General features: G+C 39.5%; 1 protein-coding gene across 3 annotated transcripts in view; it reads left to right on the top strand.

The window, feature by feature from the left end:
* Positions 1-18,345, top strand: part of LOC149842407 (uncharacterized) — a 67,271-nt gene that overhangs the window by 30,439 nt on the left and 18,487 nt on the right. The window lies entirely within an intron of this gene.

Below are 18,345 nucleotides of genomic sequence, written 5' to 3'. Positions count from 1 at the left end.
ATATATATATATATATATATATATATATATATATATATATATATATATATATATATATATATATATATATATATATGCTCAGTTGCACCCACCTATTAAACCATGTTTGTAGGTTGCATCTTCTCAATCAGACCTCTCAGATGAATTCAAATTTCAACATAGTTTATTCAATAGGAATCATGCCTTGGATCATGTTTTTGTGATGCAAAAATAATTTTTTTTTAAGTTGTGAAAATCTGGCCCATTGTGGGCTGTCGATTTTTGAAGATCTTTAAAAACATGTACATCACAATCACATGATCCAAAAGTTATTTTTTACTAAAAAAATATATGTAGATCATATCTATAGGGTTTGATCAGCAAAAGAAAACTAAGAATAATTATGAAAATTATGGTTTTATTAAGTTAGGTGCCCCCAGAGCACCTTATCATTACTAATATATATATAGTAGGTGGTAACTGCCTAACACTTTTTGAGCATACCGCCAGCCTACGTAATGAAGTAAGCGGAAAGCAAAAACAATGTGTGCACACATAAATACAAGTCCTCCAAGGGACAATACAAATGCCAAATACAATGCAAAAGCACACAAGTGTATACAAAGGCTACAAAGAGCCTAAATAGAACACAAGTAAAAAAATATATTTGTTGAGCATGAAAATGCTTAGAAAAAGCATAGAAACAGGGGGGGGGGAACCCCTATATATTAGGGGTGTCAACGGGTTGGGCTTGGTTCGGAGCCCGGACTAAGGTGGAACCAGACTTGAACCAGTTTTTTGGGTATGGTATCGTGTTCAAACCCGAGTCTAATCGGGTCTACTATAAGAGAAACCATACCTGGACCCGATAAGAACTACACGAATCAGACCCGGACCATACCCGGTAAAATAATAATTTTTATCATTTTACATTGGAAAATTATGGGTCTTAATCGAAACTCGGGTCGGTTGGAAAATTACGGGTCTTAATCGGAACTCGGGTTGGGCTCGGGTCTGGTATAAAATTTCACAAACTATACCTGGGTCCATGTATTAATTTGGACCTTCTGGTTCGGACCCGGGTCTTAATCAGGTCTTCTTATTTGTCACCATACCCGGACTCTATAGGGTTTGGTCTGGGTAAACACGACCCGTTGACACCGCTACTATATATACAGGCTACCATTTGGTAGATCTGGATTTTAGAAGAATAGAGAACCAATAATTGTGGTCATCAGTGCAGTATTTGATTTTATTTGGATTTTCTCTGAATTTCTTAAAATAGGTGTGAACAGTGACCTGATTTACATTTTTGGCCCATTTTGATCTGATTGGTGGGTATGGATAGGTTGGGTTTGATTCTTATGGGTCATTTTTACTGTAGAATGTGTTGGAAGTCTGTTTGATGAGCGATTTGGTGTTTTTGAGTGAGTTATTTCATGCCTTTGGTGTGTCCCTAGGTGGCAGTAACTACATTTGGGTATATAAAGTACCTGAAGGATCGAACTCATAATGCTGCACAACTTATGGGGAGTGTTCTGTGGTCTTTGTTGAGGCCTATGGGTCGACCTCTCCTGCTGCTATATAGTGTTATAGCACTTAGCCTCTTTTGTTTTTTAAGGATCTTTGTGTCCATGGTATGTGCAAGTTTAATGTTCATTCTTCCACAAATAAGAAATAGTTCAAGCCCTAATATCATGTTGCTCTCTCTCTCTCTCTATATATATATTGATGACGAGGAACCCTCACCGAGGGTCAGTTAATGGGCCTGCCGCCCTATGAGGTAAACCCCGGGTGGGGTCACCGAAACCCAAGCCCTTACGGAGCCCACCAGTTAAAGGCACCCGCAGATCCAGTGGGTGTCGAACATGGGACGAAGGGGTCAGCACCTTTTCCACAAGCCCGCTGCCACTCAGGCGACTCGGGTGTGTGTGTGTGTGTATATATATATATATATGTATATAGATAGATAGATAGATAGAGAGAGAGAGAGAGAGAGAGAGAGAGAGAGAGAGAGAGAGAGAGAGAGAGAGAGAGAGAGAGAGAGAGAGAGAGGATCACATTTGCTACTGTTGTTTGTTGGTATAAATGCCTCTTTTTTTTCTCATTTTTTGGTTATTTTTCATGAAACTAACATTACAAATGTGATCTACATGTTTTTCTTAGTAGGAATCGGCTCTTAGATCGTCTGATTATGACGCGTAAGCATGTTTTTATAAGTCTTCAAAAATCAACAGCCTACAATATGCAATATTTTCCCGGGCTATGGTACCCAGACACTCCATTTTTGCCCTCCGTACCCTTGTCGACATGCGTATCCTTGTGTCTACACCCGGATACGCCATTTTATCCTCCGTACATACAAGTTTGTATGTAATTAATCATTTATAATTATATTTTCAGTTTATAGCTTTATATTTTCAGTATATAATATATATTTTAGATATAACATATATATTTAGATTATATTCAGTTTATTTTGAATTTATTATATATATATATATATATATATATATATATATATATATATATATATATATATATATATATATATATATATATATTAGCCGTGTCCCCATACCCACATTTTTTGGAATTGTTGTGTTGTACTCTCCATACCCATGCCCAGATGACATATTTCCCGGATCATAAAATCATGTTCTTTCATCGAAAAACATGATCCAAAGCCAGTCCCCAGTATTTTGAACATGCTGAATCCATCCATTCGGTCGGCTTGGATCAAAACTACTTGCGCCATGGAGATCCAGAGGCATTTGTACCAATATATATATATATATATATATATATATATATATATATATATATATATATATATGCTCAGTTGCACCCACCTATTAAACCATGTTTGTAGGTTGCATCTTCTCAATCAGACCTCTCAGATGAATTCAAATTTCAACATAGTTTATTCAATAGGAATCATGCCTTGGATCATGTTTTTGTGATGCAAAAATAATTTTTTTTTAAGTTGTGAAAATCTGGCCCATTGTGGGCTGTCGATTTTTGAAGATCTTTAAAAACATGTACATCACAATCACATGATCCAAAAGTTATTTTTTACTAAAAAAATATATGTAGATCATATCTATAGGGTTTGATCAGCAAAAGAAAACTAAGAATAATTATGAAAATTATGGTTTTATTAAGTTAGGTGCCCCCAGAGCACCTTATCATTACTAATATATATATAGTAGGTGGTAACTGCCTAACACTTTTTGAGCATACCGCCAGCCTACGTTATGAAGTAAGCGGAAAGCAAAAACAATGTGTGCACACATAAATACAAGTCCTCCAAGGGACAATACAAATGCCAAATACAATGCAAAAGCACACAAGTGTATACAAAGGCTACAAAGAGCCTAAATAGAACACAAGTAAAAAAATATATTTGTTGAGCATGAAAATGCTTAGAAAAAGCATAGAAACAGGGGGGGGGGGAACCCCTATATATTAGGGGTGTCAATGGGTTGGGCTTGGTTCGGAGCCCGGACTAAGGTGGAACCAGACTTGAACCAGTTTTTTGGGTATGGTATCGTGTTCAAACCCGAGTCTAATCGGGTCTACTATAAGAGAAACCATACCTGGACCCGATAAGAACTACACGAATCAGACCCGGACCATACCCGGTAAAATAATAATTTTTATCATTTTACATTGGAAAATTATGGGTCTTAATCGAAACTCGGGTCGGTTGGAAAATTACGGGTCTTAATCGGAACTCGGGTTGGGCTCGGGTCTGGTATAAAATTTCACAAACTATACCTGGGTCCATGTATTAATTTGGACCTTCTGGTTCGGACCCGGGTCTTAATCAGGTCTTCTTATTTGTCACCATACCCGGACTCTATAGGGTTTGGTCTGGGTAAACACGACCCGTTGACACCGCTACTATATATACAGGCTACCATTTGGTAGATCTGGATTTTAGAAGAATAGAGAACCAATAATTGTGGTCATCAGTGCAGTATTTGATTTTATTTGGATTTTCTCTGAATTTCTTAAAATAGGTGTGAACAGTGACCTGATTTACATTTTTGGCCCATTTTGATCTGATTGGTGGGTATGGATAGGTTGGGTTTGATTCTTATGGGTCATTTTTACTGTAGAATGTGTTGGAAGTCTGTTTGATGAGCGATTTGGTGTTTTTGAGTGAGTTATTTCATGCCTTTGGTGTGTCCCTAGGTGGCAGTAACTACATTTGGGTATATAAAGTACCTGAAGGATCGAACTCATAATGCTGCACAACTTATGGGGAGTGTTCTGTGGTCTTTGTTGAGGCCTATGGGTCGACCTCTCCTGCTGCTATATAGTGTTATAGCACTTAGCCTCTTTTGTTTTTTAAGGATCTTTGTGTCCATGGTATGTGCAAGTTTAATGTTCATTCTTCCACAAATAAGAAATAGTTCAAGCCCTAATATCATGTTGCTCTCTCTCTCTCTCTATATATATATTGATGACGAGGAACCCTCACCGAGGGTCAGTTAATGGGCCTGCCGCCCTATGAGGTAAACCCCGGGTGGGGTCACCGAAACCCAAGCCCTTACGGAGCCCACCAGTTAAAGGCACCCGCAGATCCAGTGGGTGTCGAACATGGGACGAAGGGGTCAGCACCTTTTCCACAAGCCCGCTGCCACTCAGGCGACTCGGGTGTGTGTGTGTGTGTATATATATATATATGTATATAGATAGATAGATAGATAGATAGATAGATATATATATATATATATATATATAGAGAGAGAGAGAGAGAGAGAGAGAGAGAGAGAGAGAGAGAGAGGATCACATTTGCTACTGTTGTTTGTTGGTATAAATGCCTCTTTTTTTTCTCATTTTTTGGTTATTTTTCATGAAACTAACATTACAAATGTGATCTACATGTTTTTCTTAGTAGGAATCGGCTCTTAGATCGTCTGATTATGACGCGTAAGCATGTTTTTATAAGTCTTCAAAAATCAACAGCCTACAATATGCAATATTTTCCCGGGCTATGGTACCCAGACACTCCATTTTTGCCCTCCGTACCCTTGTCGACATGCGTATCCTTGTGTCTACACCCGGATACGCCATTTTATCCTCCGTACATACAAGTTTGTATGTAATTAATCATTTATAATTATATTTTCAGTTTATAGCTTTATATTTTCAGTATATAATATATATTTTAGATATAACATATATATTTAGATTATATTCAGTTTATTTTGAATTTATTATATATATATATATATATATATATATATATATATATATATATATATTAGCCGTGTCCCCATACCCACATTTTTTGGAATTGTTGTGTTGTACTCTCCATACCCATGCCCAGATGACATATTTCCCGGATCATAAAATCATGTTCTTTCATCGAAAAACATGATCCAAAGCCAGTCCCCAGTATTTTGAACATGCTGAATCCATCCATTCGGTCGGCTTGGATCAAAACTACTTGCGCCATGGAGATCCAGAGGCATTTGTACCAATATATATATATATATATATATATATATATATATATATATATATATATATATATATATATATATATATATATATGCTCAGTTGCACCCACCTATTAAACCATGTTTGTAGGTTGCATCTTCTCAATCAGACCTCTCAGATGAATTCAAATTTCAACATAGTTTATTCAATAGGAATCATGCCTTGGATCATGTTTTTGTGATGCAAAAATAATTTTTTTTTAAGTTGTGAAAATCTGGCCCATTGTGGGCTGTCGATTTTTGAAGATCTTTAAAAACATGTACATCACAATCACATGATCCAAAAGTTATTTTTTACTAAAAAAATATATGTAGATCATATCTATAGGGTTTGATCAGCAAAAGAAAACTAAGAATAATTATGAAAATTATGGTTTTATTAAGTTAGGTGCCCCCAGAGCACCTTATCATTACTAATATATATATAGTAGGTGGTAACTGCCTAACACTTTTTGAGCATACCGCCAGCCTACGTTATGAAGTAAGCGGAAAGCAAAAACAATGTGTGCACACATAAATACAAGTCCTCCAAGGGACAATACAAATGCCAAATACAATGCAAAAGCACACAAGTGTATACAAAGGCTACAAAGAGCCTAAATAGAACACAAGTAAAAAAATATATTTGTTGAGCATGAAAATGCTTAGAAAAAGCATAGAAACAGGGGGGGGGGGAACCCCTATATATTAGGGGTGTCAATGGGTTGGGCTTGGTTCGGAGCCCGGACTAAGGTGGAACCAGACTTGAACCAGTTTTTTGGGTATGGTATCGTGTTCAAACCCGAGTCTAATCGGGTCTACTATAAGAGAAACCATACCTGGACCCGATAAGAACTACACGAATCAGACCCGGACCATACCCGGTAAAATAATAATTTTTATCATTTTACATTGGAAAATTATGGGTCTTAATCGAAACTCGGGTCGGTTGGAAAATTACGGGTCTTAATCGGAACTCGGGTTGGGCTCGGGTCTGGTATAAAATTTCACAAACTATACCTGGGTCCATGTATTAATTTGGACCTTCTGGTTCGGACCCGGGTCTTAATCAGGTCTTCTTATTTGTCACCATACCCGGACTCTATAGGGTTTGGTCTGGGTAAACACGACCCGTTGACACCGCTACTATATATACAGGCTACCATTTGGTAGATCTGGATTTTAGAAGAATAGAGAACCAATAATTGTGGTCATCAGTGCAGTATTTGATTTTATTTGGATTTTCTCTGAATTTCTTAAAATAGGTGTGAACAGTGACCTGATTTACATTTTTGGCCCATTTTGATCTGATTGGTGGGTATGGATAGGTTGGGTTTGATTCTTATGGGTCATTTTTACTGTAGAATGTGTTGGAAGTCTGTTTGATGAGCGATTTGGTGTTTTTGAGTGAGTTATTTCATGCCTTTGGTGTGTCCCTAGGTGGCAGTAACTACATTTGGGTATATAAAGGACATCAGAGTTCATGTTTTGGCATCTTTGGCTGATTAGTTAGTGTTGTGCTTGTTAGCAACTGACTTTGGTGGAGTATATACAAATTCTGGAGCGTGATTGTGTTTGTTTTTGTCAAAATCACTTAATCTTATGTGTTCGTGATATGCTTTTCCTCTCGTGATTAACATTTGCAAACAGTGATAGTTGCTTTGTGTTAAAATGCTGTTTTCTTACAACATATTTGGTATTGCTTGTTGTATTGGTATTCGTGTGTGCAACTCATATTGTAGTTTGGAGGTTGCATGAGGTATAAAGAAAGAAGGCATATAGATTGTCCCAGTAAAGCTGGCTGAGATAAATTATGTGTATTGGGCTAATTTTATGACGGTTGTAATAGTGGGGAAAGGACTTTGAGGGTACTTCGATGACTTGAAGGTGAAACCCAAGCCAACTATTGTTGATTTTGACAAAGCAATAGAGGAATGAGTTATAAATAATGCAAGGGTCAAGTCATGGATTCTGGGTTCAGTAGGGCAGAGAATAACTACGAATCTCTTGGCATCTATTCTTCTGGTGACAATGTCGTGGCAATTTCTCGACAACTGGGTGGTAGATTTGGTGGAAGAGCTGGGGGAAGAGGTGTTTTGAGTATTGAAGGGAGAAATGACCTGAATTCTATTCAATGTCACTATTGTAAGAATTTTGGTCATATGAAAAATTATTGTCCAATTCTCAAGAAAAAGAAAGGGAGAATCCATGCAACATTTTCTGAGGGTGAGGGCATAAATCCCAAGGATGATCACTCTGACATTGAGACTTAGTCTGTTGGTATTTCAACTGCAAGATCTTTAGAATCATTAGGTGGTGGTCAACTTCAGTTGTTGGAGAAGGTGCAACAACAGATTCAACAATTGCAACTTCTTGCCCAGTCAGCTATAAATCCTTCTGCTACTCTTGCCTCTTTCTTTGGTACTGCTTTTTTAGGTATCTCAGGCTACTCCTCTGGTTTGTTAAGACTTAGGGACTTCATGTCATATGACATCCTATGAGCCTATTTTAACTAATTGTCGGCCATGCAATGACGTTTTTCGCACTGCTGATGGTTCTTCCATGTTTGTCTCAAAAGTAGGTTCCATTACTTTTGATTGTTATCCCAGTAGTAAGATTAATCTTTCTCAAGTTTACAATGTTCCATCCTTTGCTATAAATCTTATTTATGTTGGTCAAATTACCAAGCTTAATTATAATGTTACCTTCTCTTTTTGGTTGTGTGGTGCTAGGCCAGTTGTAAGAAAATAAGATTGAGATTGACCATAGAAGATAAGACTTATACTACCTGGACTGGATTGATATGAGTGAGCAAAATAAGTTTGGGATCAAATTGGCTGCTTCTGTCATAGATGAGTTTGTTTTACGACACTAAAGACCAGGGTTACCGGAAGCGCCTAGCTAAAAGGGGAAGCGCGCTTCCCCGAAGCGCGCTTCGGAAGCGCGGAACGTCGCGCTTCCGAAGCGTGGGGGGAAGCGTCCCCCTTTTTTGGGAAGCGCGTTTCCCTTTAATGGGGGACGCGTTTCCCTTTAATGGGGGACGCGCTTCCCTTTAATGGGAAGCGCGCTTCCCATCACGCTTCCCCCACGCTTCCCCCTCGCTTCCCCCACGCTTCCCCCTCGCTTTCCCTGTTTTTTTTAAATTTTTTGTATTTTTTATTTTTTATTTTTATTTTTTTCGCTTCCCCCTCGCTTCCGAGACGCTTCCTAGGTCGCTTCCGAGACGCTTCCTAGGTCGCTTCCGAGACACTTCCCGAATCGCTCCTAAGTGGTCCCACGCTTCCCCGCTTCCTAAAATTTTGAAAGTGCCTCGCTTCCCGCTCCCGCTTCCCGTATCGCTTCCCGCTCCCGCTTCCTCAACTGGCAACCATGCTAAAGACTAGGTCATATTTCCAGTTCTAGGTTACAAAAGTTAGTGTCTTCAGAATTTTTTTGTAATCCTAAATTAGTTGTGTCAAATCATGTTAAAGATTGTGAAAGTTGTAGGTTGGTAAAGGGTCGTGCCTTGCTATTCGGGTCTAGTGTTAGAGAATCAGAAAGTCTTATTGATCTAGTGCATTCTGGTGTATGAGGTCCTTCACTTGTTTTGTCAAAAGGAAGATCGTAGTATTTTGTTACTTTCATAGATGTTGTACAAGATTTACCTTGTTATATTTTATGAAAAGTAGAAGTGATTTTTTTGAAATCTTTAAGAACTTTTGTGTTATGATTGAGAATCAGTCTGCTAAGATCAAGACACTTCGAACTGACTATAGTGGTCAATATATTAGCTCTGTTTGAAAAATTCCTATAAGAGAAAGGTGTTGTCCATCAAAGATCTTGTCCCTACACACTCGAGCAAAATGGAGTGGTTGAAAGAAAGAATAGGTGTATTCTGGAATCAACAAAAGCGCTTCTTTTTAGGGGTGAAGCACCCAAAGTGTTTTGGGTAGATGTAGTTCAATTATCTATTAGATAAATCGTATGCCCTCAAGTGTGCTTAAGGGTATATCTGCCTTTCAAAAATTACATAGACAAGCTCCAAATTATGATATGATTAAAGTATTTGGATGTATATGTTTTGTTCTGTTACCTGACAAATATAGAGATAAGTTGTCTCTTAAAACTATTAAGTGTTGCTTTCTTGGTTTTGCTAATGGTCAAAAGGGCTACAAGTGTTATGATTTTATTGAAAAGAGAGTGTGAGTATCCCACACATCTTTAATGAGGGTATGTTATATTTCAGTCAGCATGAAGAAAAGACAAGAAATAAATTTGACTTGTTCTTCTTGGTTCCTTTTAGAGAAAAAGAAAATGTGAATGAAAGGGTGAAGATTCAAGGAGAGCAAGTTCAGTCTAGAGAGGGTTGGTTTTGTAATGCCCCAAAATCCAGGACTTGAAACTTTTATTAGAATTTAGAAGGCTTTTGAAATCATTCGATTATCAGAGTTTAAATAGTAATTCAGCGAAAATTGATGTTTGAAATGGCAAGTCAATGAACCTTGGACGCATTACAGCGTGAACAAACCCTTTTTGAAATCCGTACAAATATTGAAAACCAATGGATTCAGAATGCGGTTTTAATAATTGAGAATTTATACAACTGATTTACAACTCATTATATTTACTAAAACCAAAATGGGAATACAGTTTTAATCAATCAAGGTTTAGTCAAAAGAGACTTTGAAAGATATTCTTATACCAATTTTACCAAGATATTCTCAGGAGCGAAACGTTAGGGAAAGAGTCTTATCTTGATCACATCACGTCATCGCTGTCCGAAACAACACCTGCCTATAAAAATGGGTCAGTTTCGAGAAAAACCAGTAGGGGTGCAAAAGACAAGAATGAACAAAGACTGCTATAAGCAAGATAATTACTAAACAAAACAGGAGAAGCAGAGCCCGCAGAGCTAACCATACATGCTGTCGAGTATTGCAAGCAAACCTCAAATAAACCAAGTAGCTAAATCCGAAAGCAGCGAAGAAAAATGTGCTAAGACAAGCAGAATAAGCAATTATAGCAATCCAATTGATTCTCACGGTAGAGAGTAACTAACTCAATCACGCAGTCAAGCAGAGTAACTGAGTAAGATAAGCATTCATAGCAGAGCTCACAATGCATGCAATTACCAATAAATTCTTCATCTCTACAGGCAAGTCACTAAATACAGAAAGTGACCGAGTACAGTAACAGTCAAACCATCAAAAGTATACAACTAACTGAAGTGTGAACAAGTTATTTTTAGTTCTGATCATTAGCTGGCTATGTGGGTACGCACATGACACGAAACGTAGAAACAACCGAGACCATCCTAGGGGTTTATTATGCTATATGTTTTATGATACCTCAGGTGACTGACTGAGTCCGCTCCTAAGGGGACGGCCAGTGGCCAAGAGATTAAATCCCCAAAGGCATGTGAGTGGCCCATGGATGCATCCAACTGTAAGCTACCTTTTGTAGCCTATTTTTCCTAACTCCGATGACTGGGAAAATCGAGTCTTTTGCCCGTAACTGTCATTAATGGCCTGTTCATCGGAGTTTTGTACCATCCGTCCTCTCTCTTGACGAACCGTGTCGAACGAGCACGACGGGGGTTCCTTAACCGTCACCTCATTCTACATGCTCTGGTCCATTAGACCCATACAAACCATTATGTGAACTTTAATCAATTGTGCTCATTGCATACCATGACGTTCATCAACCTCCAGTGCTGCTCATCGTAGTACAACTCGGCATCATTGTCAAAAAGTCGTAATTACGATGGTAGACAAAGGGTTGTTCAAAGGCACCCCAACAAGAAACGAGTAAGTCCAAACAAGTTTGTAATCTCGAGGAGTCCAGAATCCCCCGTAGGGCGATATTTCCTCGAGATCCGAATGCTGATACCCAATTTCGCATCTTGTCAAAGAGAGCGTAATTGGTACTCGTGGTCGGGCACTTTGCCCTAACAGAAACGCAAAAGAGAAAAACGTCGCATTATTCTTGTCCAAAACAACTAACTATAATATACATTCAACTGTAGTGTGAGCAAGTTATATTTTGTTCTGATTGTTAGCTTGCCACGTGGTTACGCACATGACACAAAACGTAATAACAACCGAGACTATCCCCGCGGTTTATTATGCTATGTATTTTATGATACCCCGAGTGACTGACTAAGTCCGCTTCTAAGGGGACGACCAATAGCCAAGAGAGTGAATCTGCAAAGGCATGTGAGTGGCCCATGGATGCATCCAACTGTAAGCTACCTTTTGTAGCTCATTTCCCATAACTCTGATGACTGGGGAAGCCGAGTTTTTTGCTTGTAACTGTCATTAATGACCTGCCCATCGGAGTTTTGTACCATTCGTCATCTTTCTTGACGAACCGTGTCGAACGAGCACGACGGGGGTTCCTTAATCGTCGCCTCGTTCTACATGCTCTAGTCCATTAGACCCATACGAGCATCTTGCCTATGAAGGCGCATCATCACATTTTATGTGGTTCCAACAAATGTGCTAATCGCACGTTTTGAGGTTTTATCGACCTCTTATACTACCCATAGTAATGCAACATTTCGTCCTCAAAAGGCATGGCTACGTTGGTAGTCATGGGTATCTCAAAGGATAACCCAACACATCATAGACAAAGTCATTTATTATGTGCTCAGAATGTAGAACAAAATCATACAATGCTTAGGATCTCTGTGGATCCCCATGTACCTCCCAAGTGTCTTAACTTGTGGTAAAGCTAACTACATCTAGCAGTGCACAGAAAAAGGCTAGATTAGCCAACTCAAAAAGTCAGGATTTCGCATAAAGGAAATCTCTTTCTTCGAGACTGAAGTATCGGTATTTGATTTCACGTCTTTTGCAAAGAGCGAGAATCAGTATGCACACCTGCACACCCTGCGAGGCCTGCAATAGCAGGGTCACTTGAGGCAAGCCCTCGCTCCGGGTGTGATAACAATAGCATGCAATAGCAAAAAATATAACGCAAAGGTAGAAGTACAAGAGCATAAAGAATTCATCAAGTACCAATACCGAATAAGTACTGAAAAGTAGATGAAGAAGGAAATACATAAATTACATAATCTTTCAATTTTTATATATTTATGTATTCCAACATTTTGTTCATTTTTAACCTTTTTGCGCGACTTGCCCCTACCTTGGAGGGGTTGCGATTATGCATACGCTTGCGAGCTTAAGAGCTGTCAGTCTCGGGCCATGGGGGGCGCGTGCAGCACAGTCGTGCAACCTGGGATGCGTAAAAAGGTTAGGACCAGGGTTACCGGAAGCGCCTAGCTAAAAGGGGAAGCGCGCTTCAGAAGCGCGGAACGTCGCGCTTCCGAAGCGTGGGGGGAAGCGTCCCCCTTTTTTGGGAAGCGCGCTTCCCTTTAATGGGGGACGCGTTTCCCTTTAATGGGGGACGCGCTTCCCTTTAATGGGAAGCGCGCTTCCCCCACGCTTCCCCCTTGCTTCCCCCATGCTTCCCCCACGCTTCCCCTGTTTTTTCAATTTTTTTGTATTTTTTATTTTTATTTTTTTCGCTTCCCCCTCGCTTCCGAGACGCTTCCTATGTCGCTTCCGAGACGCTTCCTAGGTCGCTTCCGAGACACTTCCCGAATCGTTCCTAAGTGGTCCCACGCTTCCCCGCTTCCTAAAATTTTGAAAGTGCCTCGCTTCCCGCTCCCGCTTCCTCAACTGGCAACCATGGTTAGGACACCAAGATCCAAAAATAGGAGGTGGGTCTGGTAAGACCTGCAGTGGTCGACAACCCGGACCCTTAAACGAAGGTAGGCAGGGAGCTCAGGTCCCTGTCGAAGAGCAGCAGAGGGCTCCCTGTTTGCTGGAACAACAAAGGCCCTCTTGTCAGGGCCTTGCTGAGACTGCAGGCAGTGGCAGAGGTTGGGAGCCTTGCTCCCTGCATGCCCGAACAACAGTGGGAGCGGGGTAGGGGGCTCGCCCCCTACCAGCCCAATGAAAAGCCACAGAGGCAGGGGCTTCGCCCCCTGCCTGCATGGACAAGGGGACCCGACAAGAACAAAGAGAAAAGGAGAGGGGCCTGACCCCTCCCCAACAGAGGCGGAACACAGGGAGGGGTTGTGCCCCTCCCCTGTCGAAAAGAAAGGGCAAGGAGGGCATCCCCCTCCCCTGCCGCAACAGGAAGACAGGGAGGGGGCTCGGCCCCTCCTTGATGAAAGAAGGAACGGGGGAGAGGCCAAACCCTTCCCCCAAAACCTAAGAAATAGGGAGGGGGCTCGGCCCCTCCCTTACGAAGAAGTAGAAACGGGAGGGGGGTCAACCCCGTCCCTCGTAACCTGAGTTAAAAGGAAGACATCTCAGCCGCTCCCTTGTGAAAAGGGAAACAAGGAGGGGGCCGAGCCCCTCCCTTATAACCTGAGAACATCGGGAGAGGGCTCGGCCCCTCCACTGTGAAAGATAAAAGAGAAAGGAGGTGGGGGCTGTTAGAAAGTATGCGGAAATGAATTACAAGAATGCATAATGCATTCATAAGGTCCAATATTGGACAAACACAACCCCATAACGAGGAATAACAAAATGGTCCACTAAGAGACACTACAAGAAGCCTACGAAGAGGCATAAGTTGCACATACTTCATTGAATGAGGGCCTAAAAGGCCATATAAATACATGGGGTAGAGACCCCTATTTATACAAGAGGGCTGAAAAAGGGGAGCCATTGGGAGCTCCCCATAGAGACGTTGGGAGCCCCAACGGTCACATTTGTGACTGTTGGGTACGTGGATCCCTTATTCAAAAAAAAGGAAAAAATAAAAAAAACTAAAAACTAAAAATAATTATTTACATAAAATAGTTGTTTCTAAAAACAACTATGTAAAATGACAAAAATACCCCTATCGGGTATTTCACATGTATATATATACTTATAAGTATATATATGTGAGAACATATATATTTTAACACCCTCCCTCAAACTTTACGTGGGGATAACGAAAAGTTTGAAGATACAAAAAGGAGGGTTTCAGGTCTTCAAAGAATCTTCAATGGAAGCCATCATCTTTAGAGTATATGAAAGAACTTTGCAAATATCAACCTTTAACTGTCTTTAATGATCATCCTCAAGCTTCTTCCACGATGTATCATAGATACTTCTTTCGTCTCATCTTGGTGATCCTATAGAACAAGCCAAAAGAACTCCAAGTAAAAAATATCTTTGTATCTTAATCAAATAAAAGATAAATAAGATTGACCATATGATTTCATCAAAACAACTATTTAAAAGATATTTCATGCATTTTAATTGAATATTATGCAAAAATGACTTAAACTTAAATATTCTATTGATAAAACACACTATGTTCTTGAAGAAGGATATGTGCACAAAGGCCATACTAAGAATACTTAAATAAATGTATCTAAAAGGTACAAGAGAGGACACCCACAAATGCACAATTTATATTATTTAGAACCGATGCCAAAGATATTTCTCACAAAGGGTTTTATCAATATTTGGTAGTAAAAAGTGTGTATGCGGAGAACACTCACAAGTGCACAAAGACACACAAAATTATGAAATTTGTATTAAGATTAAAAAGGTTTCATGTATTACAAATATCTTTAAGAACACAATGTTCACATAAGAACTAATGGCTCCCTAAAAAGAACATACAAACAAAAGCATATTTGACACACAAATCAATAATAGGGAGATATTTTAACACAAGATGATCTAATGATTTCTTTCACATCTTAGAGGGAAGAAATTCTAAACAAATGTCAAAAAAATGTCCACTCGAGTCAAGAGTGAAAGATATTTGAGTAGAAAGCCTTACACATTGAGAAAATTCTTACTCAAATATTTGCAAATACAAAAACTCATTAGGTGGCCGAAAAATAAAAAAAACACTTAATATATAGGTTAAATGCTAAAATATTAAATTGGTTTCCAAATATGCATATCAATGATATGATCTACTAGAATATCTTAAAACACAAGTTATGAATGAAATTTTGCAAATTTCAACAATAGTTCATCAACTACAAGGAACTACCTCATTAGTCCTCCAAACTCATAAATCAAGTGTATAAGCTACTAGATCAAGAACATAAATATAATGCCATTAAAGGCCAAAGACACACACAAAGGTGTGTAAAAATACCTCTTGTCTACATGTAATAATACTTAAAATGAGTGCATCAACGACAAGAACAAGAGAATACACGTCAACATGGACCAAAAGTGTCTCTTGTCTATGTAAAAATACACTCAAAATCAAGTATGTTCAGCTACTAAAACAAGAGTACCAAGCCAACCATGGGCAAAAACACACACGAAGGTGTGACAAAACATCTCTTGTCTACATAAAATGACACTTGAAATGAGTGAAAGAAGCCAACCATGGGCATACATCTCAGCGACTAGAATAAGGACACAAATGCCAACATGGATTAAAATTACACACAATGGTGTGAATTAACGTGCCTTGTCTACATATAATTACACTCAAGACAAATGTGTTCAGCTACTAGACAAAGAGCATAAGAATATGCCACTAAAGGGTTACCAACACACAAAGGTGTAATAATATATCTTGTTTACGTATGATGACACTTAGATAAGAGGTATAAAAAGGAGAAGACTTTTGAGACAATAAAACTTGTAATGACAAACATTTAACAAATTAAACATTAATTTCAATATACCTTAAAACATTTAAGGTTCCAAACTTCATACATCCATCACAGGTACACACAATTAAGAGCATCCATAAAAACAATGGCAAAAAATAAACAAGTGATGCACTCATAATTAGAGATCACATAACAAGTTATTTTAGAGTCACAATAAATTCTTCATCTCTACAGGAAAGTCACTAAATACAGAAAGTGACCGAGTACAGTAACAGTCAAACCATCAAAAGTATACAACTAACTGAAGTGTGAACAAGTTATTTTTAGTTCTGATCATTAGCTGACTATGTGGGTACGCACATGACACGAAACGTAGAAATAGCCGAGACCATCCTAGGGGTTTATTATGCTATATGTTTTATGATACCTCAGGTGACTGACTGAGTTCGCTCCTAAGGGGACGACCAGTGGCCAAGAGATTAAATCCCCAAAGGCATGTGAGTGGCCCATGGATGCATCCAACTGTAAGCTACCTTTTGTAGCCTATTTTTCCTAACTCCGATGACTGGGAAAGCCGAGTCTTTTGCCCGTAACTGTCATTAATGGCCTGTTCATCGGAGTTTTGTACCATCCGTCCTCTCTTGACGAACCGTGTCGAACGAGCACGACGGGGGTTCTTTAACCGTCACCTCATTATACATGCTCTGGTCCATTAGACCCATACAAGCATCTTGTCTGTGAAGGCGCATAGTAACCGTTATGTGAACTTTAATCAATTGTGCTCATTGCATACCATGAGGTTCATCAACCTCCCGTGCTACTCATCGTAGTACAACTCGGCATCATTGTCAAAAAGTCGTAATTACGATGGTAGACAAAGGGTTGTTCAAAGGCACCCCAACAAGAAACAAGTAAGTCCAAACAAGTCTGTAATATCGAGGAGTCCAAAATCTCCTCTAGGGCGATATTTCCTCGAGATCCGAACGTTGATACCCAATTTCGCATCTTGTCGAAGAGAGTGTAATTGGTACTCGTAGTTGGGCACTTTGCCCGGTTTGCCCTGATAGAAGTGCAAAAGGGCAAAATGTCGCATTATTCTTGTCTAAAACAACTAACTATAGTATACATTCAACTGTAGTGTGAGCATGTTATATTTTGTTCTGATTATTAGCTGCCCACGTGGGTACGCACATGACATGAAACGTAATAACAACCGAGACTATCCCGGGGGTTTATTATGCTATGTATTTTATGGTACCCTGAGTGACTGACTGAGTCCGCTCTTAAGGGGACGACCAGTGGCCGAGAGAGTGAATCCCCAAAGGCGTGTGAGTGGCCCATGGATGCATCCAACTGTAAGCTACCTTTTGTAGCTTATTTTTCATAACTCTGATGACTGGGAAAGCCGAGTCTTTTGCTTGTTACTGTCATTAATGACCTGCCCATCGGAGTTTTGTATCATCCGTCCTCTTTCTTGACGAACCGTGTCGAACGAGCACGACGGGGGTTCCTTAATCGTCGCCTCGTTCTACATGCTCTAGTCCATTAGACCCATACGAGCATCTTGCCTGTGAAGGCGCATCATCACATTTTATGTGGTTCCAACAAATGTGCTAATCGCACATTTTGAGGTTTTATCGACCTCTTATACTACCCATAGTATTGCAACATTTCGTCCTCAAAAGGCATGGCTACGATGGTAGGCATGGATATCTCAAAGGATAACCCAACACATCATCAGACAAAGTCATTTATTATGTGCTCAGAATGTAGAACAAAATCATACAATACTTAGGATCTTTGTGGATCCCCATGTACCTCCCAAGTGTCTTAACTTGGGGTAAAGCTAACTACATCTAGCAGTGCATAGAAAAAGGCTAGATTATCCAACTCAAAAAGTCAGGATTTCGCATAGAGGAAATCTCTTTCTTCGAGACTGAAGTGTCGGTATTTGATTTCGCATCTTTTGCAAAGAGCGAGAATCGGTATGCGCACCTGCACACCCTGCGAGGCCTGCAATAGTAGGGTCACTTGAGGCAAGCCCTCGCTTCGGGTGTGATAACAATAGCATGCAATAGCAAAAAATAGAACGCAAAGGTAGAAGTACAAGAGCATAAAGAATTCATCAAGTATCAATATCGAATAAGTACTGAAAAGTAGATGAAGAAGGAAATATGTAAAGTAATAATCTTTCAATTTTTATATATTTATGTATTCCAGCATTTTGTTCATTTCTAGCCTTTTTACACGACTTGCCCCTACCTTAGAGGGATTGCGGTTATGCGTACGCTTGCGAGC

The sequence above is a fragment of the Nuphar pumila genome, chromosome 3 (assembly GCF_984573655.1).
Source record: "Nuphar pumila chromosome 3, dmNupPumi1.hap1.1, whole genome shotgun sequence".
Classification (NCBI taxonomy): domain Eukaryota; kingdom Viridiplantae; phylum Streptophyta; class Magnoliopsida; order Nymphaeales; family Nymphaeaceae; genus Nuphar; species Nuphar pumila.
The sequence above is the reverse complement of the archived record's forward strand: the minus strand, read 5'-3'. Positions and strand labels throughout refer to the sequence as shown.